The sequence below is a fragment of the Macrotis lagotis genome, chromosome 6 (assembly GCF_037893015.1).
Source record: "Macrotis lagotis isolate mMagLag1 chromosome 6, bilby.v1.9.chrom.fasta, whole genome shotgun sequence".
NCBI classification, from domain to species: domain Eukaryota; kingdom Metazoa; phylum Chordata; class Mammalia; order Peramelemorphia; family Peramelidae; genus Macrotis; species Macrotis lagotis.
Window position 1 is genome coordinate 110,734,396 of NC_133663.1, and position 23,357 is coordinate 110,757,752.

The window sequence follows — 23,357 nt, forward strand, 5'->3', positions numbered from 1 at the left end:
AAACAGCTTAGGTCAAATGGATAAAACAGTTCAAAGAGTTATTGAGGAGAAGAATGCTTTAAAAAGCAAAATTGGCCAGATGGAAAAAAAGATAAGAAAACTCTCTGAGGAGAACAAATACTTCAGACAAAGAATAGAATTCAGGGAGATTGATGAATTTACCAGAAATCAGGAATCAGTACTTCAAAACCAAAAAATGAAAAATTAGAAGAAAATGTGAAATATCTCATTGAAAAAACAACTGATATAGAAATTAGACTTAGGAAAGATAATTTGAAAATTATTTGAATACCTGAAAGTCATGATCAGGAAAAGAGCTTTGACCTCATTTTCACAGAATTACTACAGGAAAACTTCCCTGATATTCTAGAAGCAGAGGGCAAAATAGAAATGGAGAGAATCCACTGATCCCCACGAGAAAGAGATCCCAAAAAAACCAACCCCCAGGAATATTATAGCCAAGTTCCAGAACTCCCAAGTCAAAGAGAAAATATTACAAGCAGACAGAAGGACACAGTTCAAATATCGTGGAGCTGCAGTCAGGATAACACAGGACTTAGCAGCAACTACATTGGAAGCTCGTATTGGAATACAATATACTGGAAGGCAAAAGGGCTTAGAATGCAGCCAAGAATGAACTACCCAGCAAGGCTGAATGTCCTCTTCCAGGGAAAAAGATGGACTTTCAGTGAACCAGGGGAATTTCAAAGGTTTGTTTTGGAATGGCCAGAACTGAACAGAAGGTTTGATCTTCAGATACAGGATTCAGGTAAAGCATGGAGATTGGAGGAGAGGGGGGGAAATATGAATAACTTAATGGGGATGAACTGCATGTATAGAAAAATGATACTGATGATATTCATATGAACCATCTCAGTTAATAGAGCAGGTAGAGCAAGCTTTTATAGTTGAAGCACAGGAGAAAGCTGAATTGGAAGATAAAATATGGTATAAAAATGGAGTCAATAGGGGAAAAAGGGGAAATGGAATAGGAGAAAGAAAAAGGAGAGGGGGAATAGTCCCAGATATTTCACATAATAAGATTTTTTTTATTATAATGAGCTATTGCAATGATATGGAAGGAGGAGGCAAGGGGGAATGAGGGAACCTTTGCTCTCATCAGAGGTGGCTAGGAGAGGAAACAGCAAATATACTCAATGGGGTATAGACAACTGGAGTAAGAAGGAGGGGGAGCAGGGGGAAGGGGTGGGGATGTGAATAAAGGAGGAGAGGATGGACCATGGGGGGACAGTGGTCAGATATAACACATTTTCTTTTTTACTTCTTGCAAGGGGCTGGGATTGGATGGCCTGTCCAGGACCATAGGGCCAGGTGGACTCTGGACCTAAGGGGTGGTATGGGGGCTCAGTGCTTCTTGGCCCCAGGACCAGGGATCCATCTGCTGTGCCACTCAGCTACCCTACAGCAAAGACAGAGTGAAAGGAGAGAGAAAATATAATACATGGTAGTGGAGAAACAAGAAAGGAGGTAGTTGCGATGAGCAATGGTAAAGTTGGAAAAATATGGAAGTTACTTTTGTGATGGACTTATCATAAAGAATGTGATCCACTCACTACAGAGTTGATGGTGTTGGAACAAAGACTGAAGCACATTTTTTGTGATTATTGTTTGGGGAAGGGTGCAGGGAAGGTGGGCCTGGGTGGCCTGCCTGGGGCCACATAGCAGGGTGATCGTTGGGTGTCTGAGGCCAGATTCGGACCCAGGTGCTCCTGGCTCAAGGGTCAATGCTCTGTCTGCCACCCAGCCACCCCTACTATTATTACTATTTTATTTTATTTTGGGTCTTTTTCTTTCTTCTTTTTTGGTTTTTGCAGGGCAGTCGGGATCAGGTGGCTTGAATTTCACATGGCTGGGTGATTATTGGGTTTATGAGGCTAGATATGGACTCAGGTGCTCGTGGCTCCAGGGCTGGTGCTTCGTCCATTGCGCCACCTGGCCATACCTACAATTATTACTATTATTATTTTTTTGTTTTAACTTTTTTTTCTCTCCCCTTTACTTTTTCGCCCAAGCAAGTCTATCTATATTCATGGGGGGGAGGGGTATTTTGTTTACTTGTAAACCAGTATATTTTATTAATGTAAAAAAAAATTTGTACAAAATGAGAATAAACAATAAATTAAAAAAAGAATGCTAAAAAATGAAAAAAAACAGTCTAAATCATTATTGATGAAAAATGCAAATTAATACAAGTCTGAGATACTCCTTCACACCTATCAGATTGGATTAAAAGACAAAAAGTAAAGGAAAATGATCAATATTAGAGAATGTGGAAAAATCGGTATATTAATGCATAATTGGTGGAGTTGTGAACTTATCCAACCATTCTGGAGAGCAATTTGGAACTATGTGCAAAGATCAATATAATTGTGCATACCCTTTGATCTAGCAATACCAAAACTAAGTCTACATCCCAAAGATATCAAAAAAATGAGAAAAGTCTCAAATATTATAGCAGTTTTTCTTTGTAGTGGCAAGGAATTGGAAACGGAGGGGATGCCCATCAATTGAAGAATGACTGAGCAAGTTATGGTATATGAATGTGACGGAGCAGGATTGTGCTGAGTGGTTAGAACATACTTTACAGAAACATGGAAAAACTTGCATGAACTGATATTATGTAATGAATTTAACAAAACCAACATTGTGAGATGATCACTATGTTGTAAACAACTTCTCTCAGCAGTTCAGTCATCAAGGACAATCTTGAGAGATCTATTATGGGCATTGTCATTCAGAATCAGAAAAAAAAAACTATGGAGGCTGAATGCAGGGCAAAGCAGACTATATACAAACACAAAAAAAAAAACTTTTATCTTTTCTTTCCTTTTTCTCATGCATTTTTCTCCTTAGTACTATTTGACAACATGAAGAATATGAAAATTTGTTAAACAAGACTTCTCATGTACTACATTTAATAGATTGTCCTCCATCATAGGGAGAGGTAAGGGAAGGGAGGGTGTTTAAAAAATTTACAACTTATAAACTTACCAATGGATGAATATGGAAAATTACTTTTCCAGGTAATCAGAAAAATTAAATTAAATTTTTAAAAAATGTTTCCGGGGGGCGGAGCCAAGATGGCAGCAAGAAGAGATCGAGTCTTAGGAGCTCTCTGATAAAATTCATCAGCTAAGGACTCTAACTAAACTTTCGAGAGAGAGAACACACAAAGGGACCCAGTGAGGCAGTTCTCCTACTCAAGGCAACCTGGAAAAAAAGCAGAAAGGCTCTGCTCCTGGGGTTGGAGAGGCAGCCCGCCAGAGGAGTGGCCCACCAGAGCCAAAGAACCTCAGCCTCCCGGAGGCAGCCCCAGGGTGCTGGGGGTCTCAGCTCACAGCACCAGGGGAGTCAGGGAGTCTCCTGAGATGCACCCCAAGGAGCACCGGGCACAAAGTGGGGGAACAATGGGGGACCTCTGCCAGAGCAGGCATGTGGAGCCCAGCCCTCAGGGCACACAGCAAGCAGCATCCTATTTCCCCAGCCCTGATCCAGGAAACAGAAGCAGGTGGAGCCAGTAAGCAGGAGCCCCCAGGGCATGAGCCCATTGAGCTGAGGGAGGGGAGTGAAGAGAGACTGCCTAGCTCTGTCCTCTGCCCCTGAAAAGGACTCTGGGGCTCTGACCACATTCAGATCCTTACCACAGTCTAGGCCGCACCATAGAACAGCAGCCCCCCACCCCAACATCAGCCCCTTGGCAGAGGGAGGCGCTTATGATCATTCACAGACCAGAAGGGAGGACAGAACCTCACACACTGAGACCCTTGTGGGAATGTCCCAAAAGCTCAAGAAACACCCCAAACCAGACCCAGGCTGGGAAAATGAGGAAGCAGAGAAACAGAAAGAAGACTATTGAGAAATATTTTGCAAATGAGCCCAAGAAGGACCAAAATACTCAGTCTGAAGATGAGGAAGCACAAGCTCCTGCATCTAAAGACTGCAAGAAAAACAGAAATTGGGCTCAGGCTATGATAGAGCTCAAAAAAGACTTTGAAAATCAAAGGAGAGAGTTGGAAGAAAAACTGGGAAAAGAAAGGAGAGAGATGCAGGAAAAACATGAAAATGATGTCAGCAGCTTAGTCAAGGAAATCCAAAAAAATTCTGAAGAAAATAACATGCTAAAAATGAGCTTAGGTCAAATGGATAGAACAGTTCAAAAAATTATTGAGGAGAAGAATGCTTTAAAAAGCAAAATTGGCCAGATGGAAAAAGAGATAAGAAAACTCTCTGAGGAGAACAAATCCTTCAGACAAAGAATAGAATTCAGGGAGATTGATGAATTTAACAGAAATCAGGAATCAATACTTCAAAGCCAAGAAAACGAAAAATTAGAAGAAAATGTGAAATATCTCATTGAAAAAACAACTGATATGGAAAACAGACTTAGGACAGATAATTTAAAAATTATTGGAATACCTAAAAGTCATGATCAGGAAAAGAGCCTTGACAGCATTTTCAAAGAATTACTACAGGAAAATTGCCCTGATATTCTAGAAGCAGAGGGCAAATAGAAATGGAGATAATCCACCAATCCCCCAGAGAAAGAGATCCCAAAAAAACAACCCCTAGGAATATTATAGCCAAGTTCCAGAACTCCCAAGTCAAAGAGAAAATATTACAAGCAGCCAGAAGGACACAATTCAAATATCGTGGAGCTGCAGTCAGGATCACACAGGACTTAGCAGCAACTACATTGGAAGCTCGTAGGGCTTGGAATGCAATATACTGGAAGGCAAGAGAGCCTATAATGCAGCCAAGAATGAACTACCCAGCAAGGCTGAATGTCCTCTTCCAGGGAAAAAGCTGGACTTTCAATGAACCAGGGGAATTTCAAAGGTTCCTTTTGGAATGGCCAGAGCTGAACAGAAGGTTTGATGTTCAGATACAAGACCCAGGTGAAGCATGCAGATTGGAGGAGAGGGGGGGGAATATGAGGGACTTAATGAGCATGAACTGCATGTATCCCTGCATAGAAAAATGACACTGATAATACTCATATGAACCTTCTCAGTTAATAGAGCAGGTAGAGAGATCTTTTATAGTTGAAGCACAGGAAAAAGCTGAATTGGAAGATAAAATATGGTGTAAAAATGGAGTCAATAGAAAAAAAAGGCAAATGGAATGGGAGAAAGAAAAAGGAGAGGGGGAATAGTCTAAGGTATTTCACATAATTTTTTTTTATTTCAATGAGTTATTGCAATGATATGGAAAGGGGGAGGCAAGGGGGAATGAGGGAAACTTTGCTCTCATCAGAGATGGCTAGGAGAGGAAACAGCAAATATACTCAATGGGTTATAGACATCTGGAGTAAGAAAGAGGGGGGAGCAGGGGGAAGGGGTGGGGATGTGAATAAAGGAGGAGAGGATGGACCATGGGTGGAGAGTGGCCAGATATAACACATTTTCTTTCTTACTTCTTGCAAGGGGCTGGTAATGGAAGGCCTGCCCATGACCACAGGGCTGGGTGGATTCTGGGCCTAAGGGGTGGTAGGGGGGCTCAGGGCTTCTTGGCCCCAGGACCAGAGATCTGTCTGCTGAGCCACTCAGCGACCCTACAGCAGAGTCATAGTGAAAGGAAAGAGAAAATAGAGTACATGGTAGTGGAGAAATAAGAAAGAAGGGAGTTGATATCAGCAATGGCAACGGTGGAAAAATATGGAAATAACTTTTGTGATGGATTTATCATAAAGAATGAGATCCACGCACGACCGAGTTGTTGGTGTTGGAACAAAGACTCAAGCACATTTTTTGTTATGATCATTTGGAGGAGGGTGCAGGGCAAGTAGGGCTGGATGGCCTTCCTGGGGCCACATAATGGGGTGTCTGGGGCCATATTTGGACCCAGGTGCTTCTGGCTCAGGGGCCAATGCTCTGTGTGTCACCCAGCCACCCCTACTATTATTACTATTTCATTTTATTTTGGGTCTTTTTTTCTTTCTTTTTTTTTTTTTTTTGGTTTTTGCAGAGCAGTGGGGATCGGGTGGCTTGCATGTCACACGGCTGGGTGATTGTTGGCTTTACGAGGCTGGATGTGGACTCTTGTGCTTGTGGCTCCAGGGCTGTTGCTTCATCCATTGCACCACCTGGCCATACCTAAAATTATTACTATTATTTTTTTTATTTTAATTTTTCCCCTCCCCTTTACTTTTTTCGCCCAATCAAGTCTATCTATATTCATGGGGGAGGAGGAGGGGTATTTTGTTTACTTGTAAATAAGAATATTTTATTAATGTAAAAAAAAACATTTGTACAAAATGTGAATAAAAAAATAAATTTAAATTAAATATAAATTAAATTTTCATAGGCATTATTTGTCCAAAAACTTTTTAAACTTAATAAAATCAAAATTAAGTATTGTTATTTTATAATGTTCTCCGTCATTTGTTTGATCATTTACTACTCCCCTTTCCATAAATCTGATGGATAAAATATTCCTTGTTCTCTTAATTGGTTTATAGTATTACCCTTTGTCTTTAAATCCTGTACTCATTTTGACCTTAATTTGGTATAAGGTGTGAGATGCTGACCTATAGATTGTTTCTGCCATACTATTTTCTAATTTTCCCAGCAGTTTTTATCAAATATTGAATTCTTATTCCAGAACTTTGAGTATTTAGGTATATACAACAGTAGATTACTCTAGTCCCTTACTCCTGTTTCTTTTATATCTAATCTGCTGTATTGATCCATCACACTATTTATTAGCCAATACCAGCAAGTTTTTTTTTTACTACATTTTTAAAAGCAATTTTAGATCTGGTATAACTAAGCATTCCTTTGCATATTTTTTTTTCATTAATTCCCTTGATTTTTTCTTGATATTCCTTCAGATGAAATTGTTGCCATTTTTGTAACTATATACAATACCTTATGGTTATCTGATTGGTATGGAAATAAATAAATAGATTAATTGAATTAGAATTGTAATTTTCATTACATTAATTCAACCTATCCATGAGCAACAGAATCTTCCCAATGTTTAGATCTGAATTTATTTGTGTGAAAAGTGATTTGCAATTATGTTCATGTAATTTCTGGATTTGTCTTGGGAAGTAGATTCCCAAGTATTTTTTTGTCTAAATTGAATTTAAATAGAATTTCTCTTTCTTTGCCTCATGGCTGAGTTTTGTTGATAATATTTAGAAATTCGATGATTTATTTTATATCCTGCAACATTGCTAAAGTTTCTAATTTCTTCAAGTATTGTTTTACTTGTTCTTCTTAGATTCTTCAAGTATAGCATCACATCATCTGCGAAGAGTGAGAGTTTTGTTTCTTCACTTCCTATTTTAATTCCTTCAATTATTTTTTTTCTTCTTATGACTAATCCTCACATTACTAGCACAATATTGAATGATAGTGGTGATAAGAAACATCCTTGGTTCATCTCCTGGTATTTTTGGGAATGCTTCGAACTTATACCCATTTCACATAATGAATATTTTCCTACACTCTAAAATTTTTATTGGAATTGAGAACTGTATTTTGTGAAAAGATTTTTCAGCATCTATTGAAATAAACATATGATTTCCATTAGCTTTGTTATTGATATGATCAATTATTTCAATTGCTTTCCTAATATTGAATCATCCTGCATTCTTGGCATAAATCTTATATGATTATAGGCTATTATGTAAGATATATTATTGTAATCTCTTAGTTAATATTTTATTTAAAAATTTTGTCTCAATATTCATTAAAGAAATTTCACCAGTTTTTTTTTTCCATATGTTTTGACTCTTCCTGGTTTAGATATCAGCAGCAGTATACATACCATAAAAAGAATTTGGCAGAACATTTTTTACCTTTTTAAAAATAGTTTTTAATAAGATTGGAATTGATTGCCCTTTAAATGTTGGGTAGAATTCACTTGTGAACTCATCTGGACTTTGACTTTTTTTTTTTCTTAGGGAGTTCTTTGATGCTTCTTTTCAATTTCTTTTTCTGAATGGAGTTATTAAAGTACTGTATTTCCTCCTTTCTTAATCTGACAAATTTATATTTTTGTAAGTATCCATTCAGTTCATTTAGATTGTCAAATTTATTGGCAAGAAGATGAGAAAAATAACTCTGGATAAAAACAATCTTAGTTTCTTCTCATTGGTTGGTGACTTAACTCTTTTAATTTTTGATACTACTAATTTGCTTTACTTCCTTTTCTAAATCAGATTAAACAAAGAAGATCTATTTTATTGATTTTTTTCATGAAACCATCTGTTTTATTTATTAATTCAATAGTTTTCCTACATTCAATTTTATTAACCTATCTTTATTTTCAGAATATCTAATTTACTATTTCATTGGGGATTTTCAGTATGTTCATTCTCTAGGTTTTTAGGTACATGCCCAATTCATTGATCTCCTCTTTCTCTATTTTATTCATATAAACTCCTAGAGATAAAAACAAGTTCCCCAAAAGGCTATTTTGGTTTTATCCCACAATTTTGATATGTTGTCCCCTTATTGTCATATTCTTGAATGAAATTATTAATTATTTGTAGGATTTTCTGTTTGACCCACTCATTCTTAATAATGTCCTTGTTTGTTTCCCAATTAATTTTAAGTCAATCTCTCCATGCTTTTTATTGAATGTGATTTTTACTGCATAATTATCTGAAAGGATGCATTTAATATCTCTGCCTTCCAGTATTTGATTGTGATGTTTTAATACCCTAATTCATGGTCAATTTTTGTGTGCCATGTACCACAATAAAAAGATATATTCCTTTTTTATACCTATTCAATTGTATTCTATTTATTTCCTTTTTTATTTTGTGGTTAGATTACTCCAGTTCTGCCTATATCCAGAAGAAATCATAAAAAAGTCAAAAAAAGTTCCACATGTTACAAAATATTCATAGCAGATCTTTTTTGTAGTTGGCAAAGAATTGGAAACTGAGGGATTGCCCAAGAATTGGAGAACAACTGAACAAGTATATGAATGCTATGCAATATTGTTGTTCTATAAAAAGAAATAAATAATCAGGCTCTAGAGAAGCATGGAATGAAATATAGGAACTGGTGTTGAGGGAAGGGACCAGAACCAAAAGGACATTGTACACATTTAACAACAACATTGTGAATTGATCAACCTTGATGGATGCAGCAATTCTCAGCAGTTCAGAGGGCTAGGACAACCCTAGGAGACCAACTATGGACAATGCTACCCCGTCCAAAGAAAGAAAAACAAAATGAAACTCTACAAAACAAAACAAAACCCTACAGAATTTGAATGAACACTACTACATTCACTTTTGAAAAAATTCTCTTATGTATTTCTTTCCTAAGTCATGGTTTTCTTTCTTTTCCCTTATCCTAATTCCACATACCAAAAATGACTAATCTGAAACATGTTAACCAAGATGTGTACGTACAATTTTCACTTGACTGTTCACTGCTGAAAGGAGGGGACTGGGAAGGGAGGGTCGAAGGAAATTATGTAATTTAAAAATATACATATGAATGTGGATGAATGTTGAAAATTTTTCATAACATGTAACTGGAAAAATAAAATAAAATATCATTTGAAACAAAAAGTTTTCTCCAGTTCTGAGAAGAGATTGAGTTCCTCCAACAGTATAATTGTGCTGTCCATATCTTTCTGTAACTCATTTACCTTCTCCTTAAAGAATTTGGTTACCGTACCATTTAATTCATTTATTGGTAGCATTGATATTACTCAAGTGACTATGGTACATTTAAGAAAATATAGTTTCCTTCCTCATCACTTTTTCTAAATGATATTTTATTTTTTCCATTGCATTCAAAGATCATTTTTAACATTCATCTTTTGCAAACTTTTGAGTTGCACACTTTTCTACCTCTCTTCTTTCCCCCCCCCCAAAAAAAAAACAGTGAGTAATCTGGTGTAGGTTACATATTTACACACATCGTTAACATATTTCTATATTAGTCATGTTTTTATATCCCAGAATGATCTTGTTTTTTCCTCGCCTGACCAAATAGTGAGCACATAATAGTGCCTGTTTCAGTCTGCTTAATGCCTATAGGGCCAAATTGTTCTCATCTGCTCATTCTTACAGGTTTTCACATGCTTGGGTAGATATTCTCCAAGTACCCAGAATTCTTTTAGGCTTATCAGTTTTCTCAGCCTGATTTATCCCATCTTCTGAAATGGTTTTATGGATATGGCCACTTTTCATGCTATAGTTTTTTGACATGAGAATTAGATGAAAGTAGACCAAAGGTGGAGGGGCATGGTTTAAAAGGGGAATGCCTTATGATCCAGTATTATCACTACTATGACTATTTCCAAATATAATTAGGAAAAAAGAAAAAACTATTTGTTCTAAAATATTTATGGCAGCTCTACTTGTGTTGACAATGAACTGAAAATTGCAGGGATGCCAATCATTTGGGGAATGACTAACAAGTTGTGATGGAACACTATTATGCTATGAGAAATAATGACCTCAGTAATACTAGAAAACCAATGATGGCCTTGAAATAATGAAGAATGAAATTGCAGAATTGAGAGATTGTGGGGCGAGTAGGTGGTGTAGTGTATAAAGTACCAGCCTTGGGTCAGGAGTACCTGCTTTCAAATCCAATCTCTCAGACACTTAATAATTACCTAGCTGTGTGGCCTTGGGCAAGCCATTTAACCCCATTTGCCTTGCAAAAACCTAAAAGAGAGAGAGAGAGAGAGAGAGAGAGAGAGAGAGAGAGAGAGAGATCATTGTATACAGTAACAGCAATGATGTTTTAAAAACAACTTTGAGAGACTAAGTATCTAAAATAGATATCCAAATTAACTACAAAGGATCTTTGAAGGAAGACTCTATCTGCATCTAGAAAAAAAGGAACTGATAAATAGAAGAATGTATGGGAAGATTATGTATACACACACACACACACACACACACACACACACACACACGCACACACATCTAATAATAGCCATTTCTTGAGTGGAGGAAGCAGTGGAGGGGGAGGACAAAAGGAAAAATTTTACAAGATAACATTATTATATGTTTAAAAAGAATAGAAAGTTGTACATAACAAATTTACAGTTTCATGTTCAGTCATTTTTTCCATTCTACTATGTTATGGAAATGCTTGTTTTATTTCATACATTAAAAGAAAAAAAGGACTTGACAATCCATCACATCAGAGGAGCTATTTCTCCCTGAATGAATGAATGAATAAAACAAAACAAAATAAATTTGTTATTGTCTTTTCAGTTTAACTATCTTTTTGCTGAAATGACTAACTGGAGTGAAACTGGTCAGTCAACTCAATCAAAACAGTTAAAATACAAATGAACGAAACTGAGGAAATTGAGAGGATTAAAACAGCAAGTGGTAGTGGGAATTGATTGACCTACTCAGTCTGGAGATAACTAAGTATTCTTTCTATTCAATTATGGATTTAGTCCAATTTCTGTCTTGTGAGAAAACAATTCAATTTTGAGAATTGTGAAAAGACTTTCCTGTATCGATTGAAGTTAATCCTGAATGACTGGAAAGCTGGATCAACACTACCTATTTTTTTTTTTAATTTTTGCATGGTGGTGGGGCTAAACTAGGAAATTAATAAGTGTCTGAGGCTGAATTTGAACTCAGGTCCTCCTGACTCCAGGGCCAGTGCTCTATGTACTGTACCACCTAACTGCCCCACCCCTAACTATTTCTAAGAGATCCTTAACTAAGAAATGAGGTTATACTGAGTAGAAACCTAGTCAGATCTGAAGATTGATGCAGAAGTTTTCTCACAACTATACGTGCCAAGCAACCTTTGTGTTTTCGGGAAACTGTTCCTGCACTGGTCAATCAGCCATCATTTTCTAGGTTTCTTTGTTTTAAAATAGTCACTTTGGGGGAATGACACCTCTTTTTTTCATATTTCCCTCTCCCTTTTTGAAAAGTTCATGCTCCTCACAATTTGAAATAACATTACTAGAACCAAGAGAAAAAGGTACATGTCAACAAATACATTGTGAGATGAACAACCTTAATGGAAGCCACCTCCTTTCAGCATCCAGAGAACTAGGACAACTGTAGTAGACTGACTTTGGACAATATTATCCCCATCCAGAGGAAGAAAATGAAACAAAACAAAACAAAACAAATTACACACACACACACACACACACACACACACACACACACACACACAAGTACACACAGAAACCATTCAGAATCTGATGAACATTTTATAGAAATTATCTCTTATGTAACTCTTTCCTTTAATCTTAATTTCTATTAACAAAAATTACTAATCTGTAAACATGTTTATCAAAATATGTATGTACAATGCTAACCTGACTCTTCAACACTGAAGGGAAGTGGGTGGGAAGGGAGGGTGGAAGGAAATTTTGCAACTTGAAAATATATATGGACATATGGATAGAAACAAATAAATGAATTTTACAAAACAGAAATCAGATTACCTAATCTTATATACTGATTGTCTTCTTTTAATTAAATCATTTTATTTGATCAATTATTTTTAATGTATAAAATATGTTTATCTCTAGGTTGGGAGTACATTTCTAAGTTGAAATGGTCTACTCCTAATTTTTTAAGTTTTTGACATGTATTATTAATAAACTGATATACTCAGAAGCTTGAATCATTGTTATTTCATCTTTCACTCTCCTCAAAACCACCACTGGCCATTTATTTGTTAAATATACACATATACTGTGCTCCACTATGGTTTCTTTTCCTAGAAAATGGCAAAGAAGTACATAAATCTAAATCTAGTGATGTATCTAAGATCAATTATTCCAGTCCTTTATATGTTACAAGCAAAGGAGCTGAGGCAACAAGGGAAATGACTTGACAAACATTATAGAGTCAATAGTAGGGTCTATGATTTTCAAAAGTTCTCAAATCATATTCTATTTCATATCATAATAATAACTGAAATTTGCTATACCTAAAGTATGCAAATTACTTAATATTTATAAGAATATGGCTACCTTTAAATGGGTTAAACAGGCAAAACACTTTGTATTTATTAACTTTTATTTCTCAGAACAATTCAATTGGGTAGCTATACCAGATACTGTTAGTCACATTTTTAAATAATGTAATGTAAATTCACAAAATTTAAATGGTTAGTTCATGTTCACATCCCTAAGAAGAGTTAGAGAGATGATTTTAATATATGACCATCTCCAAGTTCACTGTTCTTGATGGTTTCTACTATGTTTGTGTGTGTGTGTATCTGTAGGCTTGCTAACAACTTCCTCCTTTAAATAGGTCTTTTTGCAGATCTGACCATTCAAAAATTCTCTAATCTTTTCAATTTGTCAAAATAAAATTTTGTCTCCCATTTTTGTCAATTGAATCTAATTTTTAGCATTTCTTTCTCAAACCTTCATATAAAGTCAAGATCTGTGAGGTTATAGAAGGCAAAAGAAATAAAAGAAACCAAATTGTTTCCCTGTTATACTTATGGCAGTATTAGTAATAAGGACAGATGGAGATTCCAGAGAGATTAAGACAACACAATTTATTAGTCATGACAGAGTGAACAAGTTGAGTGAGCATGGGCCAAAAGCACACTGTTAGATAGGAAGGTCATAGGTATGGCAGAAAAAAATACTAATAGCTATGGAGAATGAAAATAGAGCAAGAAGGACAAGCCAGTGCAGAAAACTAACATTTGAAAGTTCTGTTTATCAAGGATATATTTCCCCTATCAACACCCTCAGGTTCATTTATTTAAAAAAGTATTATATATAGTGAATAAAAAATAAGGCTAAATTACAGAACTTTTGAAGTTTAGGTCTTAGAAAAGATTATAATCCTTTACTCTTACTTCAATGAACTAAAAATTGTTACTGGAGAAAAAAATGAAGAGCAAACCACCTATCTTTAAGATCTTTATCCATATCTTTGAAAGAAACAAAGTAGCACTTATAGCCCAATAATTTTTGTCTTCTCATTAAAAGTCTTAAACTACTTCTAGGTTCGTAAATTTTCTAGTATTCAATAAATATTTTAATAGGATTCCAAATAAAAGGGATATATTTAAACCTTAAAAGATCCAGATTTCATTTCTTATTAAGAACAACTTACTTAGAGTGGAGGGAAAGTCATATAAATGTGTCAAATATAGTTAATTATGAAATTTAGATGACATTTGCCTAAGCATTTTTCATTTGTTTTGATTTTGTTTAAACATTATTAATCTCATAGACTCCTTTCTGATGCCCAGGAAGACAAAGAAATGATCTAAGAGATATAATCTATTAACAAGATCATCCTTGAGGCCTTTCTAGGAAAAGAGACAATTAGAACTTATACTCCACTGACATAACCAACAAAATCGTTCAAGTTCTTTTCCAAACCAAGAATTTTCTAAAGAAAAAAAAGTCTATCTTGTCTGTCAATATAACAGAGTAATCAATGATGAAAATAATGAGAGTAAGAGACTTTAAAACTGCTCACGTTCACACATACTCTTAGAATCATGAGAAAGAGAACTGAATTTCATAGTTAAGGTTTCAAAACTGTTCAGAATATAAACCTATAAGATTCGAATATAATACAATTTTAAGCATTTAAACTGATTTTTCCATGGGTATTATGTAAATAAGCTTGTTGGGAATTTACTAGGTGCAAATTTTGTTACAAATCTTATTTAAAGCAATTCAAATGGTTGTTCTGCTAAGGAACTATAAAGATTTACCAAATAGTCAAAGAGTAACTTCTCTCTAAGGATCTTACTGTTTATAAGAACAAAAGAAGCTATTGTATCATAAAGCATCTACTGAAAACATCAAAATGTTGGTAGTATGAAATTTCCCATGTTACTGCTCATAATAAGGAAAGCTTGTTCTTGTAGAATGTCCTGAGAGAAAAAGAGGGGGGTGGGGGAAGGGGGGGGAAGAAAACATTTTAAAGCCAGTATATTTTCCAGGTAGTCCCTGGACAGATTGTAAGGACTACAAGTCAAATTGTTAGGGGGGGAAATGCATCTTTATTTTCACTAGTCTTTATAAATTTAAAATTTATTTATATTTAAAAATTGTATGCACATACATTTTTTCCCGGAGTAGCAGTTCATACACTAATTCATAATTTAAAAGAGGCCAGTACTAAACACAACACACATGCACACACGAGCATACACACAGACACACAAAACAAGAACAACAGACAAGAAAAAAAGATCAAATAAATCCATACATAAAAATCTTATACTTCAGAGAATTGAACAAGAACATCAGGTAAATAAGAATATATTTCTGATTCATTCCCACAAATGCCTAATTATAATGTTTGTAGCTGGAGGTAAAAATATTTGTATTCAATTTAATGCAGTGAATACTTACTCATTAAGTGCTGACTATATTTAAGATACTATACTAGGTGTTGAGCATTAAAATGCAATAGATATAGAATCTTCTGCCTACAAGAGCTTACATTCTATCCTTAAACTGTTTATGTCTGTGTGAGCATGTATATATATATATATATATTACATATATATATGTATATATGTATCATACATGCATATGTGGAGAATTCATATTTTCATTTGTTACACACACTACAATCACCAACTCTAACAGATAAGATCTATTGGCAAGGTAATCCTTGAGGTCTTTCTAGGAAAATAGACAATCAGAATTTATACTCCACTGATATAACCTTAGGAACTTAGTCACTGTCTTGTTGTAATGAAGGATGGTATAGGAATTTGCAATGGTTCCTCCATACAAACAAATAAGATCATTTTATTTTTAAAGCAACTAGGTTCATTTCATTTTGTTGACAGAGGTAATATATTATACAAATTCATCCATACTCTAGGTTTCATTAATCTCTTGTGAGAGTATTTGAGATAACTTGTGTGGATGTGGACTATTACATATATGTTTTTATATGCTCTTCTGATAGCATTTTCTTTCAACATTTAATAATTACCAAGCTGATTTGAGTTTTTCCTTCCCTCTGAATTAAACATTACTCAACACAAGGACACTATCGATTTCAAAAGGCTATAGGGGCTATTCCACCCACTAAGCTCCCAGGAATCCATATGCCTACTGCTTTTGAACTCCTTATAAGAGTTGCCTTTAGAGTTATGATCTTAGTTCATAAAATAACTACAAAGACCTTAGCAAAATGGTTGATGGATGACCTAGAAAACTGAAGTATTTGGTTTTTTTTTAATTCAGTAAGTCTAGACATATTCAAAAAGGATTTCAAAGTTTAGAATCAGCAGGTTCATAGATAGCAACAAAGTTCATCATTAAACATTTTACTATTTTCAATGTGTTTCATAGTGAGTAGGAAACACGATGAAACTTTATCTTGGGAGAATCATTTGGAAAATCCCACACTCAATTTGTACTCGTATTAAAAAAAAACAAGGAAGAACAAGGCAATGGTTTAATGTTTGAAGTAGCAAGCAGTATCAGTAATGAAGCAGTCACTTAGAATGTATCCAGTTCCTTTGAAGTTGTAATAAGTTCAGAAATTTTAAATTGAATATGTATGTTTTAAATGTTAAAGGTCACTAGCCAATTGATATTGAGTTCTAAAGCAAGGATCAAAAGCAGACAAATAAGAAGGGGAAAGATTGGATTATTTAATTCCATAACTAATTGGTCCCAAATCTATAAATAAGGATTGCAATGCTAAAATGAATATATATTTTAGATTCACAGAATAATAATATTTGGATCTTAAAAGAAGGACTAATTTTTCATTTTAGCAACTCAGACTTCAGAAAGTTAAATAACTGGCAAGGTAATATATATGGCTACAGGATGAACCAAGAATGGCACTTGAATTTACTGATTTCCAATACACATGTTCAAGTATTAAATCTACTTTTTCTTTTGAAATTTTACTATTCAAAATTTCCCATTGACACATGAAGGCTATAGGTAGCAAGGTTCTTAAGTAAAGGAACTCTTTAGGCCTCTGATCCTATGGATTTACAGTTAGAAGAGAATTTAAGGCTCATCTAATCTAACTCATTTTAGAAACTGAGGCCCCAAAATCTTATTATGATGATGTTTGGCTTTCATTCTTAAAGAAGACCATGACATCAGGCAGGTGATTCCATGACAAGCACATGAATTGGTTTTGAATGAAAGGTGTGTGTGTGGGGGGGGGTGCTGCGCTAATAGCCTCACTTTCTTCTATGGAATCATATGGGTTTACTGGGCAGATATGGATAAGGAAGACTGGAAATAACTCTGTATACTAAGCAATCAGGGTTAAGTGACTTACCTAAGGTCACCCACCTAGTAAGTGAGACCCAAAATATTATGTTATTTACCAAAGAACACAGTGGTATTAAGCTGTAGAATCAGTATTTAAATTCACATCCTCAGACTCTTATTCCAGCATTCTCTTTACAATTCAATAATAAAAATTTTAAAACTCATTTTACCAATGAGAAAATCGAGACCCAGAAAAGTTTTTGACTAATTAAACAGATAATAAGAAAACCAGTATTTGAACTCAAGTCCTTTTATTTCCATTTCACAACACTTTTCTAATCCTATGATAAAAATATTAACTTATATAAAATATAGCAAAATATTCCACTAGATACTTCTAAGTAGACTTTAAACCACAAAATATGCTTAGTATTATATATATATATATATATATATATATATATATATATATATATATATAGTCCACAGGAATATAATAAGTAACTTTTTTTTTTACTCCCAATAAAATGTTCATTGATGTGCTGAAACCATCTCATTATGTCAAAGACCAACAAGAACCAAATATAAAACCTTTACAGGGAACATTTACATCATGGGAATCAGCAAAATCTTCAAATCAGGGCACTGCAAATTGTCTATAATTAAGAAAATGATCAGATAAATATAAATAAAACACATTAAATTTAAAAGTATGTCATTTATGAATCCTTTTAGAAAAGGGTTTCATTTTCCCACCAGCACCAATGAAGACTCATTGCCCTAATGAACTCGGAATTCTGGGAATAGCAGCTCTCCCATCTCACAAATCAACAGTCCCTTTCTAGAGAGTCTGGTTGAACATCAGAGATTATTGTTGCCATAGCAATGAAAATGTCATTAAAAGAGATATTTTATCATTTAATTTCCCTTTATATTTTAGAATTTCAGAGCCTATTCATTGGAATTATAGTTGATTCTTCCTATATGTATTGCCTCTTCTTAAGAGATTTTTTAAATCCTTGAGAGCAATGATTATCTTTTTTTCCTATTTGTTTCACCATTGGAGTTTTGTACATTACCAGACCATTTAAAATAAAAGTGGACAACTGGGATACACTAGGTCTTGCTTCTGAGAGAAAATATGACTAGCACACCTTGGGGCTTCTTTCACTGATGTATCAGGTGTTTGGGAGCAGCTTCATTCCATGGATTAAGTGGCTGAGACTGCCTTAAAAACAGACTTGGACAGTCTCTTTCTTTTCCTGCTATTTCTAGGGTGTGAAGGATTTGTTTATTCACAGTAGATGAAGTAAAACATTAATCTGGGAAAGACCTGAGAATTATTTTCCTTAAGTTAATGGCTCCTTAAAAGCATCAAACTTGGGGGTTGGTCTTGTTTCATTTTTTCACTTCAGCATCTACTATGTGTACATGGAACATAGCATCTGATCTGATATCCTTAAGCATGGGGTTATTGTAGTTCAAGGTTCGGGAGCAGTTATTGCAGTTAGCCCAGCAGAGAAGCTCTGAGAAACTAGGTTCTCCAGAAGGAAGGAGGAAAGTAATAGGAGAAAGATATTTGGACTTGCACTTAGAGGCTGAGGTATTACCAGACTGAGTAAATCCATAAGATGTTAAGGGAAAAATGCTTCCATATTTTCTTTTGTATTATTTTTAAGTAAACATCCTTTTATAAAAGCTAATCTGGTAAATAAATACTTAAAAGAAATTAGAGTGCTTGGATCCCTAAATTTTGGGAAAGAAACAAAAGGGGGAGGTTTTAGTGAGAGATCAACCTCCCATTTCTCCCTGTTGTAGAAGACTGAAGGTGGTGGAAATATAACACATCTAGACTTCCTTCAGAGGGGCCTGAGTTCAAATATGTGATGTATCTTTAGAATTTAGTAGTAAATCTTTAATAGATGCTTTATTTTTATATTCATCATTTAATTATTTATTTAATCAGTGAATGGGAAAATGAGATTAAACTGGTACAGCATGTCAATTAAAAACACTTCTGGCTCTTTGTGATTGCTTTTATAAAAATCTAAATTTTTATTAGTCATTTCCTAATAATAGTTTCCAGAATATTACAAATAACTGAAGTCAATACCATTGGCGTATAGTATTCAGACTTCATTCCCTTACTCTACAATTTCATTTTTTTTAAATTCAGTCAACATTTTCACTTCTTAATACCTATGGCATCTCTTTATTTATCCATAATATATTCAAAAAATGTGAAATCCATTCAGCAATACAAATATCCTGAAATTGGATTAAGGAAGACCTGAGTTTATATCTTGCCTCAGATATTTACTATCCCAGTAGCCTTAGCTGAGGAAGTCTTTTAACTTCTCTTCTTCAGCTTTTGCTCCTTATATAAAATTGAAATAATAATTACTTCTTCTTCATAGAATTTTTGTTATAATCAAATTATATAATAAATGCAAAATGGTTTAGGAAATATTAAATTGCTATATAATAGTGATATTTACCAATTTACAAAAGTTCTTTTTTCAGAATGTTAGCATGTCGTTCATCCATGCTTAGTTACTTGAACTAATCAAATGTAGCATCTAACAGCATCCTTGCTTACTTCAATTTAAATTCTTTATTGACTCTTTTTATTCAACTTTTTTTTGACTATATCAAAATTATTCTTCTTGGAAGAGAAAATGGTCAATATAATAGCTAAATAGATATGTCTTATGTCTCTTGCCTTTTTTCCATTGTTCCATTTACATAAAAAGGCAACCTTTTTCCTTTATGAAATTTTAGTGGCTCCTTATTGTTTCTTGATTAAAACGGGAATTCTTTGGTTAGCATTTATAATCTCTTGTAATTATTTTCCATTTTATCTTTCCTAATCAATAACAAATTATCCCCATTTTATATTCCAGTTTGCTGTTTGCTATATACAAAATTATTTGACCTTCCTGCATACTTTTCCATAATCTTTTCTCCAAGTTTGTAATACTCTCCTTCCCTGTGTCTTCCTTTTGAAATAACTAGCACCTTTCTAGGATTAGTTTAAATGCTAGAAGCCATATCATACTTATCTGTGAATATGTTGCATCTCCCAGGAAAATGTCAGTTCCTTGTAGAGAAGGTAATGTCATTTTTTTTTCCTGTTTCTCATGGAAACTAACACAGTGTTGGGCACTCAGTGAATACTTGATGTAAAATTAATTGATACCATTTCTTTTTGCCCACCAATCTCCTTTTCTTGTCCTTAGCAGTTCTCCCTAATTTCTGCATATTCAAAACTGTAGCACATCCAACACGTCTCAGGGTACTTTGCTAGAATTTCTTATTTATCCTCTGTTATCTGCCTTGTTTCCATCTTCTGGACATATCTTTTAAAAATTTAAATTGGTAGATTATTTCCTTGTGCATCAACATCAGTCTATTTAGACAATTTTCTCTTTTCTTTACCCTGTAATTTTCTTTTTCTCTTTGTGTCTTCAGAATACGATTCCCAAAAGCTAAGCATCAATCCTTTGCTTCTCTTCTCTTGTAGAATTTTAAGCCATGGGATCTTACCTAGCGTTCCTCTGAATCCTTTGAATCTGCTTTCCCTAAAGTTAGTGGGCATGGAGAATTTTTCCATATCTCCCCTCTTTCTGTACTGTTATGTTTCTATCATTTCTACAAGCATGAAACACATAAATCTTGTTTGTGAGAATCAGAATCATATAATTGATTTCATAGTTTTATCCATCTCTGACTGAAGCATATACTGATCATATAATTGCCCATTCAATAAACTTCACTGTCTCCCTCTCACCTCCAGAATCAAAATGAAAATCACCTATTTGTCCCTCAAAATCTTTCATAAGCTTCTCAGTTCCTACATTTTCTCATGTTTTTACATCTCCTTTTCATTTTCTTTCCCCTTAATCCATCTCAACTTCCAGATATTATGAGTATCACCTCATCTTTGTTCATTGGTCAAAACATTACATTAATCTTCTTTGTGTAATTTCATTGCTATCCCCATGCCTAGAACTTTCCTCTCCTAATTTTTCCCCTTTTTCCCCTGACTTCCATAATTCTCTTTAAGTTCTAGTTAAAACCCCACCTTCTCTAAGAAACCTTTCCAGATGTTGTTTCTCCCTTTAGAGTTGAAAATTAGTTAGACATTACACTCTTAATTTTTTAAACTTTAATAACTAATTTAGATAGAGAGGTCCTTTAAAATAGAGAGTACATTTTGCCTTCCCCCTTTCCCACAGCATTTAGAATAATACCTAGCATGTAGTAGCTGTTTATTAAGTTGATAAAAACTGAGTGGCAAATTAGAGTATTAGGAATAACACTTAGCACATTAGGCATACACAGTCCTCATAATACGACCTTATTTTGTCCTCAGAAGAAATTTGGGTGGTAGGTATAATTATTCCCATTTTAAAGATGAAGCAAATGAAACTGAGGGAGATTAAATGATTTGTCCACTTCAGATCCTATTCTCCATTGACTTTCCCATCTCTCTTCTACTACCCCAAACTACTAGTCTAAATAAGGAAGAAAGACAGTTTGGTGGCACAATGCTGCACCTGGAATCAAGACAACTAGAGTTCAAATCTTGCCTACTTGTTCTATCCTGTTCAAGGGTCTTAACATCCATCTCATAAAATGCAAAAGGAATCATAACATCATAAAATACTGCTAAGATTTTTTGAGAGAATAAAACTAGACATTATTTGCAAGATGTTGCTCTTGTTTGTTTATTTCAATTGTGTCTGACTCTTCATGACCAATTTGAGGTTTGCTTGGCAAGGATATTGGAGGAGTTATCTGTTTCCTTTCTCAGATCATTTAACAGATTAAAAAATTGAAGCAAAACTACCTCAAGTGACTGTTAGAGTCAAGAGACTTTCAGAGCTAGTAAGTTTCTGAGACCAGATTTGAACTCAGAACTGACATCAGAACTGGCACTGTATCTACTGTACTGTGTAGCTGGATATATGAATAATGCTATAGTGATGTTTTCCCCCACCTTTTGTCTCCTTCCATTTTCTTTGAAAGAGAGAAAAATCCATATATTAAAGGATAACATTTAAATGCAGCTTTTCAAAGAACAAAGAAATTGTATTTTTTTAAAAAGTAACGTAATTTGACAATTGTTCTTAATCTATTTTGAGCCATTGATTATCTAACCTACAGAAAAGCTTTCCCACCTAAATTTGACTTCAGTATAAATTGACTTGGAACAACAGGATTTTTATTTAATATCAAATTGAACGTCCTATCAAATGATGTTTTATATAACTAGAGATCAAGATGTGGAAAGACATCAAAGGAAGCCTGAAAAAGATCTGAGGGATGCATTAAAGATATAGATCAGGTTCAACTTACACTGTCCCCCTTTGCCTTACCTTGGCTTTATTACTGTGATATAAAAGTATTTCATTTTTGGTCTATGCCATGATTTTCATCAGAGAATCGAGGATCAAAATAGTCTAAATTTATTCAAGAAGCAAAAAAAAAGTCTCATGACTAGAATGATTCCCCTACATTTGCTATATATTATATGATCTTAAATTTCTAGTAAAATATACATATTTGGACTAATTATAAATTAACTCAGAAAAAATTATAGCCATATTTATCCCTCATTGAGGATGTTTATTTAATACACCAAGAAATAAAAACAATTTATTAGTACTTCAAAAGCTAGTAAATAATATTTCTTCAATTTTCTCTCATCTCCTTAAAGATATTTTGCTTATCTAAAATGAGAACTTCATTTTCTAATACTGGAAATTTTCTGGGACTGGTTTATGCTGCTAGGAAATATTTAACTTCTCTTCCTTACCTCCTGACTTCCCTGAATGCCTTCAAGTATAAAGAGAGTCTTCCCTTCTCCAAGAAACCTTTGTCAGTCCTACTTAATCTCATTACTTTCCCTTCTAGTTTAACTCCAAATTATAAGAGATACCCTACTTATGACTAGCTGTTTGCATATTCTCTCTCCCATTAGACCATGAGCTATTTGATATCCGGGAATTTTTTTGCATGTGTTTTTAATTTGTTTGCATTTTTAAAGAAATACTGGTTGACTTTATTCCTTTAAATGATAAGTAGATAAGTCAATCCCTGTGTATTAATTCCAAAAAATGCATCAAAGATTTATTGTATCAATAAGATGAGAAAGGGAGAGCTGAGGAGGTCAAGAA